We start from the raw sequence: 9,246 nt of genomic DNA, 5'->3' as shown, positions 1-9,246 counted from the left end.
ATCAAATTTTTATTTATCATTAAGTTTTCCCCTACTTTTCAGAGTTTTATAGTTTTAGGTTTATATCTAAATTTATTGCTATTTACAGCTAATTTTTGTGTATAGAATGAAATAGGGTCAATGTTCCTTTATAAAGTATATCTCCAATTGTTCCAGCACTATCTTATTGAAAAATAATTCCTTTCCTTCATTGAATTGTCTTGACCTTTTGTTGAAAATCAATTGACCAAATATATATGGCACTATTCCTGAGCTCTCTCCACTGATGAACAGTTTATCCTCTTCATAATACCACTACTAGAAAATGGCATTACTTGTCATCATCAGAGCAGAAGTCTGAGCCCCTTCTGTCTGAGCAGAGTATTGGAGTTGCCAAGGAAAACACACTAGTCAAGGACTGGATGGTACAACACTTTACTCACATAGATTCTTCTCCACGTGCAAAATCAATTTCAGTAGTGGGTGTTGGTCCCCCATGGCCAGAATTACTTCCTGGGAGCACTCATGCACATTTATGTCCCCATTTTTATCCACCTCCAAAGATGTGTGCCTTTATTGGCCAAGCAGGCTGCGTCAGTGGGATACAGGACCAGTAGTGAGTGGCCCCAGTGGTTGGACAGCCATGCTTCATGGGCTTGTAGGTGATGGAGAACTTGCCCAGGTAGTGGCCCATAATTTCTGGCCTTATGAGGTCTTGTGGTTGTAGATGCCCACCAAGCTGCCCACCATCTTGAGCAGGATGATCATGTCATGCAGGTGAGTCTTCACCACCTCTAGCTTCTCGATGGGCTACACCTCCATCTTGGCCTTGTGTAGGCATTTGAGCCTCGAGTGTTGCTTCTGCAGCAGGCCCAGGTTCACCGCTGCCACTGCCGGGCAGTATACATCAGCTGCTCACAGGACGTGTCCAGCAGCTGGTCCAAATCCATGTCACCGTACATGAACTTGCAGAAGGTTCACTTCCTGCGCTCCCCTTCTGCCACCTTGATGGCTCCTAAGAAAGAACCAGTGCCACCTGTGTTTGCGTCATTATCTACCCTTACTTTATAAAAGCTTAACCTTTTGGTGATCTTTCATAATAAAACACAAACGCATTGTACAGCTATAGAACATATTTTTCCTTTATATCCTAATTCTATAGACTTTTTCCTATTGGTCTCTTTAGACTTTCTGTTTATTCTTGGCTCAATTTGTGTATATAGTGTCATAAAGAAACTTGTCCATACCATGTAGATTTTTTAATATATTGGTGTACAGTAACTCATGATCGTTTGTTTTTCTGTCATATCTATTGTAATGTTGCCTGTTGCATTGTTAATTTTATTTATCTGATTCCTGTCTCAGTTTAGTATGATTAGTTTAGTGGACGGTTTAAAGATTTTTTTATTATTTTTTATTATTTATTATTCTTTTCTTTCAGTACTTTTAGGTCTTTGTTGTTGTTGTTTTTCCAGTTCTTTGAGATGGACCATTCCGTCATTTACTTGTGTTTCCTTTTTGTTGTTATTATTCTTGTTGTTATTAGCACTAATTGCTGTAAACTTCCTTCTTACGATAGCTTTTGCTGTGTCCCAAAGATTATATTAATAGAATGTTGAATTTTGGTCATTTGGTTCAAGAAAATGTTTAATTTCAGTCTTAGTTTCCTGAGTAGTTTTGAAGTTGTTTATGAGCAAATTGTTTAACTTCCATGTATTTGTGCATTTTCAAAGGCTCTTTCTGTTGTTGATATCAAATTTAATTCTATTGTGGTAGGAAAAGATATTAGATATATTTTCTATACTTTTGCATTTGTAAAGGCTTCTTTGGGGCCTATTATGTCATCGATCTATAAACAAAGTCAATAAGATGGGACCAGCAGTTGCCACAATGGCTATGTTGCTGGACTCCCATGTAGTCCACCACAGTTCGAGTCTTGGACATGGTGGCTTAAACTCAGACCAGGTGCATGTGTGTGCATGCCCAAGATCCCGAGAGGAGAATGGAGGAGAAGTGATTGCAGCGTGGCATCCCCCCTGAGGGGTGATTTAGTTCTTGCTGGCTGTCTCTCTGTCTCTCTCTGTCTTTCTGGCAAGTGTATGCGCCCTATAGCAAAAACCTCTCCCTCCCCCCCAAAAAAAACAAAGTTAATAAGAAAAGATGCCTCGAAAATATTGAGTTTACTCATTCATGTGTATAGAACATTCTATGTATTTAAATCACTTTATTTATTGCATCAGAGTTTTTTAGTTTTCCTCATAAAGCTCTCATAACTTTTTGTTAGATTTTTTTACCCAAGCATTTGTTGTTGTTGCTATCTATTTTATTTTTAGTCCATAGCTTCAGTTATCTGCATCTCCCTATCTGTTTCTGTAATATGGAAGCAGCAGTTTGTCCTGTACTCACAATTCTCTTATAAATCTAAGAAGAATTGTTGATTTTCAGTTTGTTATTCTTGTTGTTGGGATGAAAGTGACAACTTCCAAATGACAACAAGCCAGATAGAAAATCAGAAGTCAATTTCATGATTTTTGCAAAGAACTAACATTTTATATTACTAATTTTCCCTATTGTTTCTCTTCAGTTTTATTTATTTATGTTCTTGCCTTTATTATATCCTTTTTATTCTTATAATTGGACCTCCATTGTCTCTTTTTCAGATATTTTCAAGTGGTACATTATTAAATTGTTGATTTTAGAACTCTATTCTTTTCTAATGCAAGCATTAAAATATAAACTAAATTAGGGACCAGCAGGTGGCATGGTGGTTAAGGTGCTGGACACTCCCACATAGCCGACCAGGATCTGAGTCCTGAATCTGGTGTCTTGCTTTCTCACTTCCTCTCTCTCTCACTCTCACCCTCTGTTTCTCTCTGGTCAAACTAAAAAATAAATGAATGAATAAATAAAACAAAATAAATAACTATTTAAAAAATATATAAACTAAATTAAACATCCCTGTAAACACTGCTGTATCTTGATCTTTCAAATTTTGAAAGGTAGCATTTTATTATTATTTAGATTTAAATATTTTCTAATTATCTTTTAAAGTCCTTCCTTGAGCCATAAGCTTAGAATTATATTGCTTAATTTCCAAGTATTTAGAGTTTTAAAAACTATCTTATTGTTTGACTTCTAATTTAATTTTATTGTGGCCGGAAAACATAGTCTGTATTAGCTTGACCTTTTCAAATGTATTCAGACTTATTTTGCACCCCAGTGTATGATCTATTTTGGCGATGTACTATATGATTTTGAAAATAATGTGTATTCTGCAGTTATTGGGTTTAGAGTTCTATAAATATATATTAGAGCAAGATGACTGATAGGAAAAGATAGTCAACATAAAACTCTATATCTAACAAAAATATCACCCAAATATGGAGGTAAAATAAAGACATTTTCAAGCCAGCCTATAGCATGGTGATTAAAGTGGCTATGCCCCACATGGCTGACTATGCAGTTTAAGTCCCAGACTGGGCAGCTTGGGAAACACACTGGGCATGTGTGCCTGCATGCCCAAAATCCCAAAAGGAGGAAGACATGGAGAAGGGATTGTGGTGTGACCACTCCCATGTGGTAGGGTGCTTCCTCACCGACCACCCCCTCGCCCCACTACCCTGAGTTTTCTCATCAGCTAATGCATGTGTCTTCTGGCAAACTATAAATAAATAAATAAGTTTTCATGTGAATGCAATAGTAATTTGTTGCTATGAGGTTGGCGTATAGTAAATATAATAAAGCATTTATCTCTTAATTTATATAAAATGCACTTAACTATTTAAAGCAAAGTTAGGAGCTGGCTTCATGGTACAGAGGTAAATCACTCTGCAAGACAAGGTGGATCCCACATGGCTACTACACTTTGCATTCCTGGCCCTGCCATCCAAAAACACACCAGGCATGGGCATGAGTACCCAAGATCCAACAGGCCAGAGGATTGGAGGAAGGGGGATTGGAGAATGCCCAAACTCTATGTAGGGTGATCATCTCTCTCTTTCTCTCCCTTTCTCTGTCTTTCACATCTGCATATGCACCATATCATAAATAAAGAAAAAATAATTTTCATTTAAAGCAAGATCATAATATTGGCCTGTGGAGTTTATATTTTGTTTAAATAATACATATAATAGTATATATAATATACTATTAGTATGTATAATACCATATATAATACACTACTATATATAATAATACATATGATAGTATCATTCATTTACTGAGCCTCTGTGGCTATAGGCAAAAGAAACCAGTAATTAAATTTGGTTGGATGGACAAATAAAGCAAAGTCTTCAAAGGTTCTTTAAATAATGGTAACTCAAAACATTTTATCACATTTCAGAGAGAAAAAAAAATAGCTTAGTTTAGGACCTGGGTTTCCAGAATCTTCATTCAATATTCTGTGTACATCCCTCTGGTTTCCTTCATCTGTGGTTACCATCATGCCATAATCTGTGCCCTCTTTTTATTTTATTTTCCAGTGAGCATACGCATGCACATGAAAGAAGGAAAACATCCCCTCAATCGGGTCTGGTAGTGCCACAATCCTTTTTTCCTCCATTTCTCCATCCTTTCAAGCTGCTGAGCATGGGAAAAGATACATCCACTGTGTTTCTTAAGTTTCCAAACCAAGACTCAATCCAGCTTCCTCTGACAGTGTTTAACTGTTGCACTATAGGTTCAGCCCTTACATTGTCTTTACTTCTCTCTTTTTATGTTTTTTAAACACTTACTTTCTTGGAGTCTCCTATAGACAAAAACTGTTTTTTGTTTGTTTGTTTGTTTGTTTTAATTCTTCCTATATCCCTTTCAAGTCGATATGTAATAGGCTTTACAAATAACAGCAACTTTAAAAATTCTTATTGAATAAATCCTTGTAAATTAAAATATTTTCTCTTTTTTTTTTTTTTTAAGAGAGATTTTTGCTATAGGGCATGTGTGCTTGGCACAGAGGCAGAGAAAAACTGAGAAATCACCCCCTCGGAGATGTGGTCACACTGCAATCCCCTTTTTTCCATTCTCTTTTTGGGATTTAGGGCACACACACACGGGCCTGATTTGTTTCAAGCTGCCGGATCCAGGACTCAAACCGCGGTCGAACATGTGGGAGTCCAGCTTAACCACTACACCACCTGCTAGCCCCATAAATTAAAATCTTTACATGAAGACTCATGTAAGTTCAGAGAGACTTCAAGGGTCATGTACACAACAGAAAGGGGCATCTGCACTACTAAAAGGATACACATAGAAAGGGAACTCTGGGGCCCAGCAGGTGGTGCAGGTTAAGGCACTGGACTTCCATGCGGCTGACTATGGTTCGAGTCCTGGACCCAGTGGCTTGAGCATCATGCCAGGCATGTGCCCAGAATCCCAAAAAGGAAAAAGATTGTTATATGGCCATCTCCCCTGGAGGGTAATATCTTACTTTCTCTCTCTCTGTCTCTCTCTGGCAAGCACGTGTCCCCGATGGCAAAACAACCACCACAACAAAAACCCTCTGCGATGACACAGCCACTGCATCTCCCCAAGTCATCCCTGACCAGACTTGCTGATGCACAGCCTCTCCTCCCTCTAGGGTCAGTATGTGTTCTAATTGAACTTACTATTTTCCTTTCAGCTTCCCTATAATTTGGCCTCTGTTTACATTTACTAAATTAAACATCTTTCTGTAGGCTGTTATTTAAACCAGAATTTGAACCAGGACATTTTGCACAGGAAACAACACAAATGTAACCAACCCAAATGATGAGATAGCTATTTCTGGCAAGTCTATTACGTAACACCAGCATAATTGTCAGCAAATTATCATTTCACCAGAAAATACAACTGCTTTATTTTCAAATGATCACCTGGACCTTATTTTGGTTTTTTCTCATGATAAGATTCTGTGTTGTAGGATGCATGAATCTTTCAGACAAATGTATTTTTCTCAAAGATTTACTAGTTGAAAGTAAATGACATAAAACATAAGAACAAAGCTGACCAATTTTCAATGAATCTAAGCAGCAATCATGCTGAATTGCATACTGGTAGAGTGCCTAGAAACTTTTTTTAGTACACTGTAGCTTATAAAAAATTAAATAATTTTTTAAAAACACTTAAAGAGGCCAGATTGTGATGCAGAGGTCAAATGCAGCACTCAAGGGAATTCTTCTGCATTGTAAGTTCTGGGTTCATACCTGGAGACCCTACTGAACATACAGGCTCATGAGTGCCTATGATCCGGGCTGAGGCCAAATGGCAGCATCAAGACTCTGCTGGGGGTGCTCTCTCTCTCTCTCTTCCTCTTCTCTCTCACTCATGGGAAATATATATAAATAAACTTTACAAATTTAATTAAGAACATAACAATTTAAAAGTTAAACAATTCAAAGATGCTATTTCTTGCCTTAAATTGACTAGATGTACAGCATTTTTATTTATGGTAGTAATTACATAATAGTCATAGAATTCACAAGATAAGTAAATGATTTATAACATCTCTCCTATCTGTCTGTTCCTTTTCATTTTCTCTACCAGCATCTTATTCTATTCTCTTCTTTTTGCTCCCAGATAAATAGCTATATTGTTTTCCTCAATCCCTCAGTTCACTTCGGCCTACTCTACCAATCGCTCTTCCAACACATTTCTTTCATTTCTTATTTCCTTACTCAAATCATATTTGTAACTCCCATTATTTACTCTATGTATCACAAATTCCTTGGCCTCACATTCAAGAGTCCTACAACCTAACTCTCAATTTACCTACATGCCCCCACTCCCCCATGGCTGTCTCTTCCATCCTAGCAGACACATTTATTCTGTCATGTATTTCTCCTCCTTGTCTGTGATCCTGATGTATTTCTGTGGGAAGAAGAGCATTATGATGTTGGGACCAGTAGTTGGTGTAATGGCTATGTCACTGGTCTCCCATGTAGTTGACCGCGATTCTAGTCCTGGACCCAATGGCTTAAAGTCATGCCAGGCATGTGTACGTGTGTGCCCAAGATCCCAAGAGGAGAATGGAGAAGAAGGAATAATTACAGCATGGCCGTCCTTCCTGGGAGGGGGGTGGTGGTGATTTCTTTCTTTCTGTCTCTCTGTCTCTCTCTGGCAAGCGCACGAGACCTATAGCAAAAACCTCTCAAAACAAAACAAAACTCAGTAAGAGTTACAAATAAAATGTCTAATAACACTGAGCCTGAGATGATTTGAGCCACGGAGGACGATAGTGTTTGGGTAGAGGGACAGAGAACAGACAACATGGTGTTCTTTTTCTTTCTTTTATTTTTTTTTTTTTCTCCTCTTGGAACCTTGGTCATGCATGCACACGCACCTGGAGTGAGTGTAAGCCACCAGGTCCCAGACTCAAACCGTGGTTGACTACATGGGAGCTCAGCGACATAGCCATTACGGCATCATGCCAGGCATGTGCCCAGAATCCCAAAAAGGAAAAAGATTGTTATATGGCCATCTCCCCTGGAGGGTAATATCTTACTTTCTCTCTCTCTGTCTCTCTCTGGCAAGCACGTGTCCCCGATGGCAAAACAACCACCACAACAAAAACCCTCTGCGATGACACAGCCACTGCATCTCCCCAAGTCATCCCTGACCAGACTTGCTGATGCACAGCCTCTCCTCCCTCTAGGGTCAGTATGTGTTCTAATTGAACTTACTATTTTCCTTTCAGCTTCCCTATAATTTGGCCTCTGTTTACATTTACTAAATTAAACATCTTTCTGTAGGCTGTTATTTAAACCAGAATTTGAACCAGGACATTTTGCACAGGAAACAACACAAATGATGAGATAGCTATTTCTGGCAAGTCTATTACGTAACACCAGCATAATTGTCAGCAAATTATCATTTCACCAGAAAATACAACTGCTTTATTTTCAAATGATCACCTGGACCTTATTTTGGTTTTTTCTCATGATAAGATTCTGTGTTGTAGGATGCATGAATCTTTCAGACAAATGTATTTTTCTCAAAGATTTACTAGTTGAAAGTAAATGACATAAAACATAAGAACAAAGCTGACCAATTTTCAATGAATCTAAGCAGCAATCATGCTGAATTGCATACTGGTAGAGTGCCTAGAAACTTTTTTTAGTACACTGTAGCTTATAAAAAATTAAATAATTTTTTAAAAACACTTAAAGAGGCCAGATTGTGATGCAGAGGTCAAATGCAGCACTCAAGGGAATTCTTCTGCATTGTAAGTTCTGGGTTCATACCTGGAGACCCTACTGAACATACAGGCTCATGAGTGCCTATGATCCGGGCTGAGGCCAAATGGCAGCATCAAGACTCTGCTGGGGGTGCTCTCTCTCTCTCTCTTCCTCTTCTCTCTCACTCATGGGAAATATATATAAATAAACTTTACAAATTTAATTAAGAACATAACAATTTAAAAGTTAAACAATTCAAAGATGCTATTTCTTGCCTTAAATTGACTAGATGTACAGCATTTTTATTTATGGTAGTAATTACATAATAGTCATAGAATTCACAAGATAAGTAAATGATTTATAACATCTCTCCTATCTGTCTGTTCCTTTTCATTTTCTCTACCAGCATCTTATTCTATTCTCTTCTTTTTGCTCCCAGATAAATAGCTATATTGTTTTCCTCAATCCCTCAGTTCACTTCGGCCTACTCTACCAATCGCTCTTCCAACACATTTCTTTCATTTCTTATTTCCTTACTCAAATCATATTTGTAACTCCCATTATTTACTCTATGTATCACAAATTCCTTGGCCTCACATTCAAGAGTCCTACAACCTAACTCTCAATTTACCTACATGCCCCCACTCCCCCATGGCTGTCTCTTCCATCCTAGCAGACACATTTATTCTGTCATGTATTTCTCCTCCTTGTCTGTGATCCTGATGTATTTCTGTGGGAAGAAGAGCATTATGATGTTGGGACCAGTAGTTGGTGTAATGGCTATGTCACTGGTCTCCCATGTAGTTGACCGCGATTCTAGTCCTGGACCCAATGGCTTAAAGTCATGCCAGGCATGTGTACGTGTGTGCCCAAGATCCCAAGAGGAGAATGGAGAAGAAGGAATAATTACAGCATGGCCGTCCTTCCTGGGAGGGGGGTGGTGGTGATTTCTTTCTTTCTGTCTCTCTGTCTCTCTCTGGCAAGCGCACGAGACCTATAGCAAAAACCTCTCAAAACAAAACAAAACTCAGTAAGAGTTACAAATAAAATGTCTAATAACACTGAGCCTGAGATGATTTGAGCCACGGAGGACGATAGTATTTGGGTAGAGGGAAAG

The 9,246-nt window shown here is 38.3% G+C and overlaps 1 pseudogene; it reads right to left on the bottom strand.

Annotated features, from left to right (window-relative positions):
• Nucleotides 1–526: 526 nt before the first annotated feature.
• The window catches only part of LOC102480992 (40S ribosomal protein S15 pseudogene), a 91,196-nt pseudogene continuing 82,476 nt past the window's right edge, over nt 527–9,246 (bottom strand).

Source organism: Tupaia chinensis, unplaced genomic scaffold (assembly GCF_000334495.1).
Source record: "Tupaia chinensis unplaced genomic scaffold, TupChi_1.0 Scaffold000350_1, whole genome shotgun sequence".
In the NCBI taxonomy this organism is placed as follows: domain Eukaryota; kingdom Metazoa; phylum Chordata; class Mammalia; order Scandentia; family Tupaiidae; genus Tupaia; species Tupaia belangeri.
This window is presented reverse-complemented; position numbering and strand designations above follow the sequence as displayed.